Here is a 13,852-nt window from a genome sequence, read left to right on the forward strand (position 1 = left end):
TTTGTTAAGCCACGACTTAAATTTCCTATAGTTTTTTCCTGTCTGACTCAGCGTGAATCTGGTTTTCCTGTTAGTTTTACGCGGTCATTCCACAGCAGGACGCCCGGAGCGGTTAGGCCTAGGTGTTGTACGGTTGTTAACTGTGTGCCGTGTTTATCACTGGCGGCACAGTCGAAGACTTAATGCGCCCACGCTAATTCCGGGTGCAGATGTATTTGTAGAACGGCGACTCGGCGTGACTGCCAGTTCTTTTGGCCGGCAGTATTTCGTGGCACGAGACGGTGGGATGGTGTTGAACAGCGGGCGGCTGCAACTTTCCCCCACAGAGTCACGGATTACGCCAGCCGTGCGCGGGATTTATACCTGTTGTTTCTGGGAAACTTCCCGACCCGCTACACGGCCGTAAAGTGCATCGCTTCAGTTTCTTTATTGCAGGGGGGACGACGCGAGAACATTTCTGTGTGCCTCGCAAAGGGAAGGAAAAGAAATGGAAGGAAGGAGAAGCCCGTCCTCACACGGGACGTGGAGCTGGACGAGTTTCGTGACGTCTCAACGTGGAATTACACGTCGCGGGGCATTCCGAAGCGTCAAAGGCAGAATAAGACGCGTGAGATTTTTTGCTTCCTGGAGAGTTACAGGGTGTTTAAAAAATGACCGGTATATTTGAAACGGCAATAAAAACTAAACGAGCAGCGATAGAAATACACCGTTTGTTGCAATATGCTTGGGACAACAGTACATTTTCAGGCAGACAAACTTTCGAAATTACAGTAGTTACAATTTTCAATAACAGATGGCGCTGCGGTCTGGGAAACTCTATAGTACGATATTTTCCACATATCCACCATGCGTAGCAATAATATGGCGTAGTCTCTGAATGAAATTACCCGAAACCTTTGACAACGTGTCTGGCGGAATGGCTTCACATGCAGATGAGATGTACTGCTTCAGCTGTTCAATTGCTTCTGGATTCTGGCGGTACACCTGGTCTTTCAAGTGTCCCCACAGAAAGAAGTCACAGAGGTTCATGTCTGGCGAATAGGGAGGCCAATCCACGCCGCCTCCTGTATGTGTCGGATAGCCCAAAGCAATCACACGATCATCGAAATATTCATTCAGGAAATTAAAGACGTCGGCCGTGCGATGTGGCCGGGCACCATCTTCCATAAACCACGAGGTGTTCGCAGTGTCGTCTAAGGCAGTTTGTACCGCCACAAATTCACGGAGAATGTCCAGATAGCGTGATGCAGTAATCGTTTCGGATCTGAAAAATTGGCCAATGATTCCTTTGGAAGAAATGGCGGCCCAGACCAGTACTTTTTGCGGATGCAGGGACGGTGGGACTGCAACATGGGGCTTTTCGGTTCCCCATATGCGCCAGTTCTGTTTATTGACGAAGCCGTCCAGGTAAAAATAAGCTTCGTCAGTAAACCAAATGCTGCCCACATGCATATCGCCGTGATCAATCCTGTGCACTATATCGTTAGCGAATGTCTCTCGTGCAGCAATGGTAGCGGCGCTGAGGAGTTTGCCGCGTTTGAATTTTGTACGGATAGAGGTGTAAACTCTGGCGCATGAGACGATACGTGGACGTTGGCGTCATTTGGACCGCAGCTGCAACACGGCGAACGGAAACCCGAGGCCGCTGTCGGATCACTAGCTGCGCGTTGCCCTCTGTGGTTGCCGTACGCGGTCACCATACCTTTCCAGCACGTTCAGCCGTCACATTCCCAGTCCATTGAAATTTTTCAAACAGATCCTTTATTGTATCGCTTTTCGGTCCTTTGGTTACATTAAACCTCCGTTGAAAACTTCGTCTTGTTGCAACAACACTTTGTTCTAGGCGGTGGAATTCCAACACCAGAAAAATCCTCTGTTCTAAGGAATAAACCATGTTGCCTACAGCACACTTGCACGTTGTGAACAGCACACGCTTACAGCAGAAAGACGACGTACAGAATGGCGCACCCACAGACTGCGTTGTTTTCTATATCTTTCACATCACTTGCAGCGCCATCTGTTGTTGAAAATTTAAACTACTGTAATTTCGAAAGTTTGTCCGCCTGAAAATGTACTGTTGTCCCAAGCATATTGCAACAAACGGTGTATTTCTATTGCTGCTCGTTTAGTTTTTATTGCCGTTTCAAATATACCGGTCATTTTTGAAACACCCTGTATATACACTACTGGTCATTAAAATTGCTACATCACGAAGATGACGTGCTACTGACGCGAAATTTAACCAACAGGGAGAAGATGCTGTGATATGCAAATGATTAGCTTTTCAGAGCATTCACACAAGGCTGGCGCCGGTGGCGACACCTACAACGTGCTGACACGAGGAAAGTTTCCAACCGATTTCTCGTACATAAACAGCAGTTGATCGGCGTTGCCAGGTGAAACGTTGTTGTGATGCCCCGTGTAAGGAGGAGAAATGCGTACCATCACGTTTCCGACTTTGATAAACGTCAGAGTGTAGCCTATCGCGATTGCGGGTTATCGTATCGCGACATTGCTGCTCGCGTTGGTCGAGATCCAATGACTGTTAGCAGAATATGGAATCGGCCGGTTCAGGAGGGTAATACGGAACGCCGTGCTGGATCCCAGCGGCCTCGTATCACTAGCAGTCGAGATGACAGGCATCTTATCCGCACGGCTGTAACGGATCGTGCAGCCACGTCTCGATCCCTGAACCAACAGATGGGGACGTCTGCAAGACAACAACCATCTGCACGAACAGTTCGACGACGTTTGGAGCAGCATGGAGTATCAGCTCGGAGACCGTGGCTGCGGTTACCCTTGACACTGCATCACAGACAGGAGCGCCTGCGATGGTGTACTCGACGACGAACCTGGGTACACGAATGGCAGAACGTCATTTTTTCGGATGAATCCGGGTTCTGTTTACAGCATCGTCATGATCGCATCCGTGTTTGGCGACATCGCGGTGAACGCACATTGGAAGCGAGTATTCGTCATCGCCATACTGGCTGGCGTGATGGTATGGGGTCCCATTGGTTGCACGGCACTTTGAACAGTGGACGTTACATTTCAGATGTGTTACGACCCGTGGCTCTACCCTCCACTCGATCCCTGTGAAACCCTACATTTCAGCAGGATAATGCACGACCGCTTGTTGCAGATACTGTACTGGCCTTTCTGGATTCAGAAAATGTTCGACTGCTGCCCTGGCCAGCAGATTCTCCAGATGTCTCACCAATTGAAAACGTCTGGTCAATGGTGGTCGAGCAACTGGCTCGTCACAATACGCAAGTCACTATTCTTGATGAACTGTGGTATCGTGTTGAAGCTCCATGGGCAGCTGTACCTGTACACGCCATCCGAGCTCTGTTTGACTCAATGCCCAGGCGTATCAAGGCCGTTATTACGGCCAGAGGTGGTTGTTCTGGGTACTGATTCCTCAGGATCTATGCACCCAAATTGCGTGAAAATGTAATGACATGTCAGTTCTAGTATATTTGTCCAATGAATACCCGTTTATCATCTGGATTTCTTCTTGGAGTAGCAATTTTAATGGCCAGTAGTGTAATAACACATTTACAACCAAAGCGGCACATAGCCGAACTTTTACAACAACGAATTTCAAACACCAAATTTTTAACTGCTGAAGGCCTGAAAACAAGAAATCTTAAAAGGCAACAAGATAAAATGCAGTTAAAATTGGAATAAAATAGTTGAAATATATGGATATCACAGCTAGGCTGAAAGCCTCAAGGTAAGGTTCGATAGACAAACATAAACAAGATGCAATACAAACGGCTGAAGGCCACAATAAAATTTTCATTGCTTTAAAATAAATTACCACAACCGTTCAACGGCAGAAGGCCGTAATGTTTAAGCTTGAAAGGTAAATGTAAAAATAGGGTTCCAAGCCGCAGTGTTTAAGCGTGAAAGGTAATTTTAAGAATAAGGTTCCAAGGCTGAAGGGCCCACAATTAATTTTCCAAAATTTTTAAAAAAATATAAGCCTTAAGTTTTAAGTAGCTGAAACCGCACTAAAAGAAAAGACAACCCAACGGCAATAACATTTAAGCAAATACCCACTTGCCAGAATTCAAACTTACATGAAACACAGTAAAACCAATATTTTTTTAATCATTGACTGTGATAGATTATAAACAGATAATTAAACACCGGTGAGAAAGGCAGTAAAGAAAACGGCACTCAGAAACCTGCAGGGGGTCGGTCTGCCCTCGTTCACTTAGGTGAGACAGGTGGTGAGCCCAACTACACTTGATCCGTCGGAACCCAACCAAGAGACAGCCACGGACCGACCAACAAACGAGTTGCTTGCCACCAATCGGTACATGAGAACTCAAACACGGAATGTTACGGACGTGATTATCCACAATCAAATATGTATATGTATTTAGCTGTCAAAACTACACACCGTGTTGGAGAGCGGCAACAGGTGAGGAAAGGACACTGCCTGAAATTACGTCAGTGGTCAGGAAGGTAACCGGAACACTAACGGCCACAAGGCAGAAAATCCCGCTGGTGCACTCGAATTGTAGTCAGCCAATATAGTTAATTCCTCCTCATGGCGGCTAAATTTCAGCAATACAAACACTTGGTGTTGCTCACAGGAAAATCTCCCCAACAGCGAAGCACTGAAACGAAGCACACCACGTGAATTGGACGTGGCTTGGGTACTTGAAACAACTACTCAACTTCCGTTATCATTATCGCCTGCATTATCAGCTGTGAATTTGAAAACAGCACCCATAAACACTGAAGGGCCGTGTAAAAACACTTGACCATTAACAGGTTGAGCAACTGATTCAAGGTTATCAACTGCCTTATAAACAGTGATACGCAAACGTCTTTTCCTTATGTAGTAGCGCCCACATGATAAATCTCGGTGCTTCTGCCCAACGACTAACGTCGCCTCTGAACAGAGCGAGCTTATATGCAATCAGTACGCCGGAAGCGTTTATCACTTGGCGCGGCCGGAAGTTTTGAATTTAGTTCAAATGGTTTAAATGGCTCTGAGCACTATGGGACTCAACTGCTGAGGTCATTAGTCCCCTAGAACTTAGAACTAGTTAAACCTAACTAACCTAAGGACATCACAAACATCCATGCCCGAGGCAGGATTCGAACCTGCGACCGTAGCGGTCTTGCGGTTCCAGACTGCAGCGCCTTTAACCGCACGGCCACTTCGGCCGGCTTGAATTTAGTGCATTGTTCCTTAGGCCGGTGTCACATTATCATATTTCTCTGTGAAAGTTGATATGTCAGATATGTGTGTCAAAGAAATTCGATGGTGTAATAGGGCACTTTGTCAAATCTCGCCTGTCGTCACAGTTGACCAAATCTAGGGCCTCAAATGGTTCTGAGCACTATGCGACTTAACTGCTGAGGTCATCAGTCGCCTAGAACTTAGAACTAATTAAACCTAACTAACCTAAGGACATCACACACATCCATGCCCGAGGCAGGATTCGAACCTGCGACCGTAGCGGTCACGCGGTTCCAGACTGAAGCGTCGAAACCGCACGGCCACACCGACCGTCATCTAGGGCCTCGTTGTAGGTTTGTTCATGAAAGTCGCTTGTCTTCTGTTCAATGCAATGTGAAACGTTGTCACTTGGAGCGCTAGCATCGCTGCAGCGTTCTGTCGCCAGTAGTGTGTTTGTAAACATGGCTGCGAAGTATAATACGTGTGTGCCGTCAAAAGTAAGTATTACAACAAGGTACAGCCAAACTTTCAGGAAACATTCCTCACACACAAAGAACAAAAAGATGTTATGAGGACATGTGTCCGGAAACGCTTAATTTCCATGTTAGAGCTCTTCTTAGTTTTGTCAGTATGTACTGTACTTCCTCGATTCACCGCGAGTTGGCCCAATTGAAGGAAGGTAATGTTGACTTCGGTGCTCGTGTTGACATGCAACTCATTCCTCTACAGTACTCGCATCAAGCACATCAGTACGTAGCATCAACAGGTTAGTGTTCATCACGAACGTGGTTTTGCATTCAGTGCAATGTTTACAAATGCGGAGTTGGCAGATGCCCATTTGATGTATGGATTAGCACGGGGCAATAGCCGTGGCACGGTACGTTTTTATCGAGACAGATTTCCAGAACGAAGGTGTCCCGACAGGAAGACGTTCGAAGCAATTGATCGGCGTCTTAGGGAGCACGGAACATTCCAGCCTATGACTCGCGACTGGGGAAGACCTAGAACGACGAGGACACCTGCAATGGACGAGGCAATTCTTCGTGCAGTTGACGATAACCCTAATGTCAGCGTCAGAGAAGTTGCTGCTGTACAAGGTAACGTTGACCACGTCACTGTATGGAGAGTGCTACGGGAGAACCAGTCGTTTCCGTACCGTGTACAGCGTGTGCAGGCACTAGCAGCAGCTGATTGGCCTCCACGGGTACACTTCTGCGAATGGTTCATCCGACAATGTGTGAATGCTCATTTCAGTGCAAATGTTCTCTTTACGGATGACGCTTCATTCGAACGTGATAAAATTGTAAATTTTCGCAATCAAATGTGGGCTGACGAGAATCCGCACGCAATTGCGCAACCACGTCATCGACACAGATTTTCTGTGAACGTTTGGGCAGGCACTGTTGGTGATGTCTCGATTGGGCCCCATGTTCTTCCACCTACGCTCAATGGAGCACGTTATCATGATTTCATACGGGATACTCTACCTGTGCTGCTAGAACATGCGCCTTTACAAGTACGACACAACATGTGGTTCGTGCACGATGGAGCTCCTGCACATTTCAGTCGAAGTGTTCGTACGCTTCTCAACAACAGATTCGGTGACCGACGGATTGGTAGAGGCGGACCAATTCCGTGGCCTCCACACTCTCCTGACCTCAACCCTCTTGACTTTCATTTATGGGGGCATTTGAAAGCTCTTGTCTGCGCAACCCCGGTACCAAATGTAGAGACTCTTCGTGCTCGTATTGTGGACGGCTGTGATACAATACGCCATTCTCCAGGGCTGCATCAGCGCATCAGGGATTCCGTGCGACGGAGGGTGGATGCACGTATCCTCGCTAACGGAGGACATTTTGAACATTTCCTGTAACAAAATGTTTGAATTCACGCTGGTACGTTCTGTTGCTGTGTGTTTCCTTTCCATGATGAATGTGATTTGAAGAGAAGTAATAAAATGAGCTCTAACATGGAAAGTAAGTGTTTTCACATAAGATATTTTCTTTCTTTGTGTGTGAGGAATGTTTCCTGAAAGTTTGGCCGTACCTTTTCGTAACACCCTGTATATTCCCTGAGCTGTCCGTTCTTCTTAATCTATTTTTGTACTCAGCATGCGTGACATTTTAAAGCGCCTCATCAGCTTCATACATTTCTATTAATTTTGTAGTTGTGGGACACAATACAAATAGTTCTTAATGCACATAAAGTGTATTGAACATTTATTTGCTTTCAGATATTGGTCCTTTAGTGCTTTATAAATTGATTCACACGTTTCAGATATCATTTTAGTTAATGTGCGCTTTGATATTCGAGTCCTGTACTGTAAGCTACAGTTAACTCTCTCCTGAAGCAAAAAATCTGAGTGTTACTGTGAGCAAGCGCTGTACAGATATTGTATCAGTTCTTAAGTGAGTATTGTGCTTCGTTGTATGACGAGACGCTTCACTGAGCACGCACTGAAATTTATGCTCATCCATTCTTAAGCAATTTATGAATGGCTTGACGTCCTCCACTAGAAGTTTATTTTGTTGATTTATCGCCTCCTCGAAAACCCACGGCTTCATCCAGGTACGTATCTTGTTTTTTTCCCCGCTGTTCTTCGAAACGCGCACACAGTGCAATTGTGGTGCATGCAACGGCTGCGCATAATAGCAAGTTGCTGTGGTCAGCCAAGTTGAACTTTGACGAAAAATCTGATGACCCCATTTTAGCGCCAGGTCAAATATCTTTGTCAAAGAAATTTGACGAATCTTTGATCAAATCTTTGTCAAAGAAATATGATAGTGCAATACCGGCCTCACAATTAAATACTTGCAAGCAGGGAAAGACTTCATGCTCACCCTATGTAGTTATCGGCAGTTGTAGATCGATTAAAGTAAGTCTGTGACTGACAGATTGTAGCGTGGGGGGGGGGGGGGGGGACATGGCAGTTCCGGCGGCTCTTGAGACTCAGCATCTTCTTTCTTCTTCATCGTCGCCTTGTTCCACGTCACATAGGGTCGGTGTTGCTCTTCTGGATCCTTCTCCTCCACAGTACTCTATCCACTGCCTCTTCCTTCTTCCATCCTTTCTCCCTTAGGTCCCCGGATATCTTATCCTTCCATCTTCGGTCTTCCTCTCCTTCTCGCTCCTTCAATATTTATACCTTCTACTCTGTTTCCGATATACTCTTCCCCTTTTCTCTGTAAGTGTCCCTACCACCTACTCTGCTCTCTTGTATCTTTTTCCCCGTGAGTCCCACTTTCACAGCTCCTCTAACAAATTCATTTCTAATCCTGTTCTTCCTTTCCAGAATGAGATTTTCACTCTGCAGCGGAGTGTGCGCTGATATGAAACTTCCGGGTAGATTAAAACTGTGTACCGGACCGAGACTCGAACTCGGGACCTTTGCCTTTCGCGGGCAAGTGCTCTACCATCTGAGCTACCGAAGCACGCCCCGTCCTCACAGCTTCACTTCTGCCAGTACCTCGTCTCCTACCTTCCAAACTTAACAGAAGCTCTCCTGCGAACCTTGCAGAACTAGCACTCCTGAAAGAAAGGATACTGCTTCCTTGTTACCCCACACATCCACCGCAGCATCCTCATTTCCGCCACTTCCATCTTCCTTTCCTGGCCTACTGTGATTGGCCACGTCTCTGCACCGTATATCATAGCAAGCCTCACCACCGACTTGTACACTTTCCCTTTCAACCCAATGCTCACCTTCTTGTCACACAACACTCCACTCATTTTCCTCCAGTTGTCCCAACCGCAATTTATTCGGTGTCGTATCGCGCTTTCCAGTCCTCCATCCCTCCGTATGTACGACTCCCAGGTATTTAAATTTGCAGACCGATTTCAGGTCATCATCCTGGATCTTCATCTGCACATCCTTCAGTCAAAGGATGGCAGGGGATGGAAGTTCCGGCGGCTCTTGAGACTCAGCATGTCCCTACAAAAACAGGCAACACGGCGGGCACGTGGAACATCTGCCATTGGCTGGCAGCTGACCCCTACCACTCGACCGCTGAAACGTGAGTCACGGCGTTATATTTTGATCGCGGTGCGGTGCGGCAGCTGTGAGCCTTACGAACAGTCTGCGGCGATTTGGCTCTCGTGCGTTGGCTTGCCAGGTCCAAAAATAGAAAAACCGGACCAGGAGTTATGTTTAGCCGGAGATTCTGCCCTAAAAGCCGGACTGCCTATTTTAAACAGAGAAAGGCAGCTGCACATTATAAGTCGCTTATTAGTAATCAGTTCCAGTCAGTTTTTCTGCTAGATCAACCTTAAAACGTGCTTCAACAAAAAGACAGTGTGTAGAAAGCCTTGTAATCTGTCAGTTACGATAGAAACTAAGTGCTTAGTCTTGTTCCGAAAGTAATCTTACTTCAACATAAGCTGGAAGTTCTTCATTAAACAAAATAAACTATTGTCTATTCTCCAACAGAAATCGAAAAGATATGCAACAAGTTTAGTCACTGCAATTTTATTTATAAAGAGATAATATAACCTGCAGTTAAGTTCCGTATTAATATTTCCACTCTGAACCCACTTTATCAAGAATCTTATTTCCTCGTAAATCATTTCGTGGAACTCTACTTAATGTACGGTTAAATTATGCAACAATATTATCTTTGTTATTCTGTCGGTTCGCAGTTTATTATGTTCCTTTGTCCATTAAGGCGTTATGAAAGATCATCGTATACATTGTTGTTGTTGTTGTGGTCTTCAGTCCTGAGACTGGTTTGATGCAGCTCTCCATGCTACCCTATCCTGTGCAAGCTTCTTTATCTCCCAGTACCTACTGCAACCTACATCCTTCTCAATCTGCTTAGTGTATTCATCTCTTGGTCTCCCTCTACGATTTTTACCCTCCACGCTGCCCTCCGATACTAAATTTGTGATCCCCTGATGCCTCAGAACATGTCCTACCAACCGATCCCTTCTTCTTGTCAAGTTGTGCCACAAACTCCTCTTCTCCCCAATCCTATTCAATATTTCCTCATTAGTTACGTGATCTATCCATCTAATCTTCGGCATTCTTCTGTAGCACCACATTTCGAAAGCTTCTATTCTCTTCTTGTCCAAACTAGTTATCGTCCATGTTTCACTTCCATACATGGCGACACTCCATACAAACACTTTCAGAAAGGACTTCCTGACACTTAAATCTATACTCGATGTCAACAAACTTCTCTTCTTCAGAAACGCTTTCCTTGCCATTGCCAGTCTACATTTTATATCCTCTCTACTTCGGCCATCATCAGTTATTTTGCTCACCAAATAGCAAAACTCCTTTACTAGTTTTAAGTGTCTCATTTCCTAATCTAATTCCTGCAGCATTCCATTGTCCTCGTTTTGCTTTTGTTGATGTTCGTCTTATATCCTCCCTTCAAGACACTGTCCATTCCGTTCAACTGCTCTTCCAAGTCCTTTGCTGTCTCTGACAGAATTACAATGTCATCGGCGAACCTTAAAGTTTTTATTTCTTCTCCATGGGTTTTAATACCTACTCGGAATTCTGTTAGTTTACCAAATAACATATCCGGTTGCGCTCTTGAGTTCTAATAAATAAAGTTATTCTGCATCAACGACAGAGTGTGAATACCTTTTTCCATAACTGTATTTGGCCGTAGACGACAGTGAAAATCCGGAGACGTGGCATCTCTCCTCGTGTGTGTGTGTGTGTCAGCTACACATGTGGCATTAGTAAAGCTAGCGGGCGAGCGCCTAACCTGTCACGGTGGAGGTGTGCTGATGTGAGGGCTGTTTAGGATGTTACCCGCGCACAGTGTTGGGGGCACTAATGAACGTCGCCAGCAGGTAATTTAGTGCGGGCGTGCAGTGGAAGCGTGCCGCTCGTTAACAGCGCGGGGCAGGTTTCGTCAGCTGCGCCCGGCCGCGTTGCCTGGCAACCGGAGGTGGCGCGCTGCCCCATTCTACCCGCCAGACGGCTGCCGACCTTGAGGTGTCTGGCAGCCGCTGCCGGCCGCCGCCATATCGCCGCCGTCGCTGGCAGCTGCTGCCTGTCAGCCGTTACGCGGTCGCGAAAACGAGCGACGATAGTTCCGGTTTTGCCGGCGGAGGTGTACAAACTCTCCTGCCAGCCTGACCGCCCTTATCTCCGCTGGCACCGCTAAGGCTCCGCGCTCGCTAGAGCGACCAACAGCCGCGCGTGCTGGCAGCGAGGTAGCGGGTTCGTTTAAGCAGCTGCCACACTGATAACCGCTAAAAACAAAGAGGCTTATCCATTTCTCATACACAGACAGCAGTTGACCGGCGTTGCCTGGTGAAACGTTGTTGTGATGCCTCGTGTAAGGAGGAGAAATACGTACCACCGGGCGTTATGGTATGGGGTCCCATTGTTTACACGTCTCGGTCACCTCTTGTTCGCATTGACGGCAGTGGACGTTACATTTCAGATGTGTTACGACCCGTGGCTCTACCCTTCATTCGATCCCTGCGAAACCCTACATTTCAGCAGGATAATGCACGACCGCACGTTGCAGGTCCTGTACAGGCCTTTCTGGATACAGAAAATGTTCGACTGCTGCCTGGCCAGCACATTCTCCAGATCTCTCACGAACTGAACACGTCTGGTCAATGGTGACCGAGCAACTGGCTCGTCACAATACGCCAGTCACTACTCTTGATGAACTGTGATATTGTGGTGAAGCTGCATGGGCAGCTGTACCTGTACACGCCATCCGAGCTCTGCTTGACTCAATGCCCAGGCGTATGAAGGCCGTTATTACGGCCAGAGGTGGTTGTTCAGGGTACTGATTTATCAGCATCTATGCACCCAAATTGGGTGAAAATGTAATCACACGTCAGACCTAGTATAATATATTTGTCCAAAGAATACCCATTTATCATCTGCATTTCTTCTTGGTGTAACAGTTTTAATGGTCAGTAGTGTATGTCCAGTTACGTACTTTGTAGCTGCAAATGAAGCGTTGGTTACAGTGAGCCGGATGGGGTAACATAATTTACCTTAACGTATTGTTGTTAACTGAAGAGGCGGGCTGTGGTGGCCATGCGGTTCTGGTCGCTCCAGTCCGGAGCCGCGCTGCTGCTACGGTCGCAGGTTCGAATCCTGCCTCGGGCATGGGTGTGTGTGATGTCCTTAGATTAGTTAGGTTTAAGTAGTTCTAAGTTCTAGGGGACTGATGACCTCAGAAGTTAAGTCGCATAGTGCTCAGAGGCATTTGAACCAATTTACATAAATAATAACTTTAATACCAGTGAACGTGTAATAAGACGACAATGTAAGATACATGTCCACTGACGGAAGAGATCAGATTATAAAAGTTCACCAAATCAAACTCACTCCTGACAGAAAGCGCTCATAAAATTACATAGCAACTAACTACGACATACTGAAACCCGCCTGTTGGCAGCCTCGTTTTATTTACTTTAATCGTCGAAATGTTAATCACATGCAATTATACAACAAATCCTAATAAGGACGATGCGTTTTAATGAATTTTAAGTGGGTCGTTGCCTTAAAACAGCTTACTGTCATTGTACGCGAGTCATAATACGAAAATAAGAAACTAAGAAATTTCTTTAACCATCAGTGTGATGTTTCCCGCCATTTTTTTTACAACAAATCGTACCAATAACGATAAAAACCCACAGAATATGGGCTTCTACAGTTCACGACAAGTGCAGGGTGTTTCAAAATGAACACACCGGTTTTAGGGCGTTGTGGTATTTTTTACGTACAACTTACTATTGTAAATAATACACCAAATAAAAGAGTAACTGAAACAGTTTTGTTTGTACACCTGTGCGGAATGGGAACAGTATGGAAGGACAAAGGGTGGCTGAAAAACATGTTGAACGAGTGCTTGTCTTTCACGCTCAGCCCCAAGAAATATCCCTGCGGAAAGTTTATGGGCCTTTCTTTTTCGGTGAAGCCGGCCGCGGTGGTCTAGCGGTTCTAGGCGCTCAGTCCGGAGCCGCGGGACTGCTACGGTCGCAGGTTCGAATCCTGCCTCGGACATGGATGTGTGTGATGTCCTTAGGTTAGTTAGGTTTAAGTAGTTCTAAGTTCTAGGGGACTGATGACCATTTGAACCATTTTTTTTTTCGGTGAATCAACTGCAACTTATGTTTCTTATCTTGATGTGCTACAGCTATGGTTCAAAATGGTTGAAATGGCTCTGAGCACTATGGGACTTAACTGATGAGGTCATCAGTCCCAATAGAACTTAGAACTACTTAAACCTAACTAACCTGAGGACACGACACACAACCTTGCCTGAGGCAGGATTCGAACCTGCGACCGTTGCGGCTGTAGCCCCTAGAACCGCTCGGGCACCCAAGCCGGCTACAGCTATGACCCGCCTCAATGACACATCCTTATTTGTGAGCAAGATCGTGCGCCGCCTCACAGGCAAACTCAGTACGCGAGTATATACTTATATGGATATGGTAGGCTATCTGTTCTTTCGGACAGGTCCGAAAGAACAGACACCATTGATGACCTGCAGCTATCTAAAACGATATTAGAATTAGATATTAATACCTTCAGCTGCTGAGAGGCGTTGATATATATAACGGGGACAGGTGAAAATGTGTGCCCCGACCGGGACTCGAACCGGGGACCTCCTGCTTACATGGCAGACGCTCTATCCATATTTTTTTTTTCTTTAAATCTCATGT

At 46.3% G+C, this 13,852-nt stretch overlaps 1 protein-coding gene across 1 annotated transcript in view; it reads left to right on the top strand.

Moving 5' to 3' along the window:
- The window catches only part of LOC126426710 (alpha-mannosidase 2), an 813,563-nt gene that overhangs the window by 127,447 nt on the left and 672,264 nt on the right, over positions 1-13,852 (top strand). The window lies entirely within an intron of this gene.

The sequence above is a fragment of the Schistocerca serialis genome, chromosome 11 (genome assembly GCF_023864345.2).
Source record: "Schistocerca serialis cubense isolate TAMUIC-IGC-003099 chromosome 11, iqSchSeri2.2, whole genome shotgun sequence".
Classification (NCBI taxonomy): Eukaryota; Metazoa; Arthropoda; class Insecta; order Orthoptera; family Acrididae; genus Schistocerca; species Schistocerca serialis.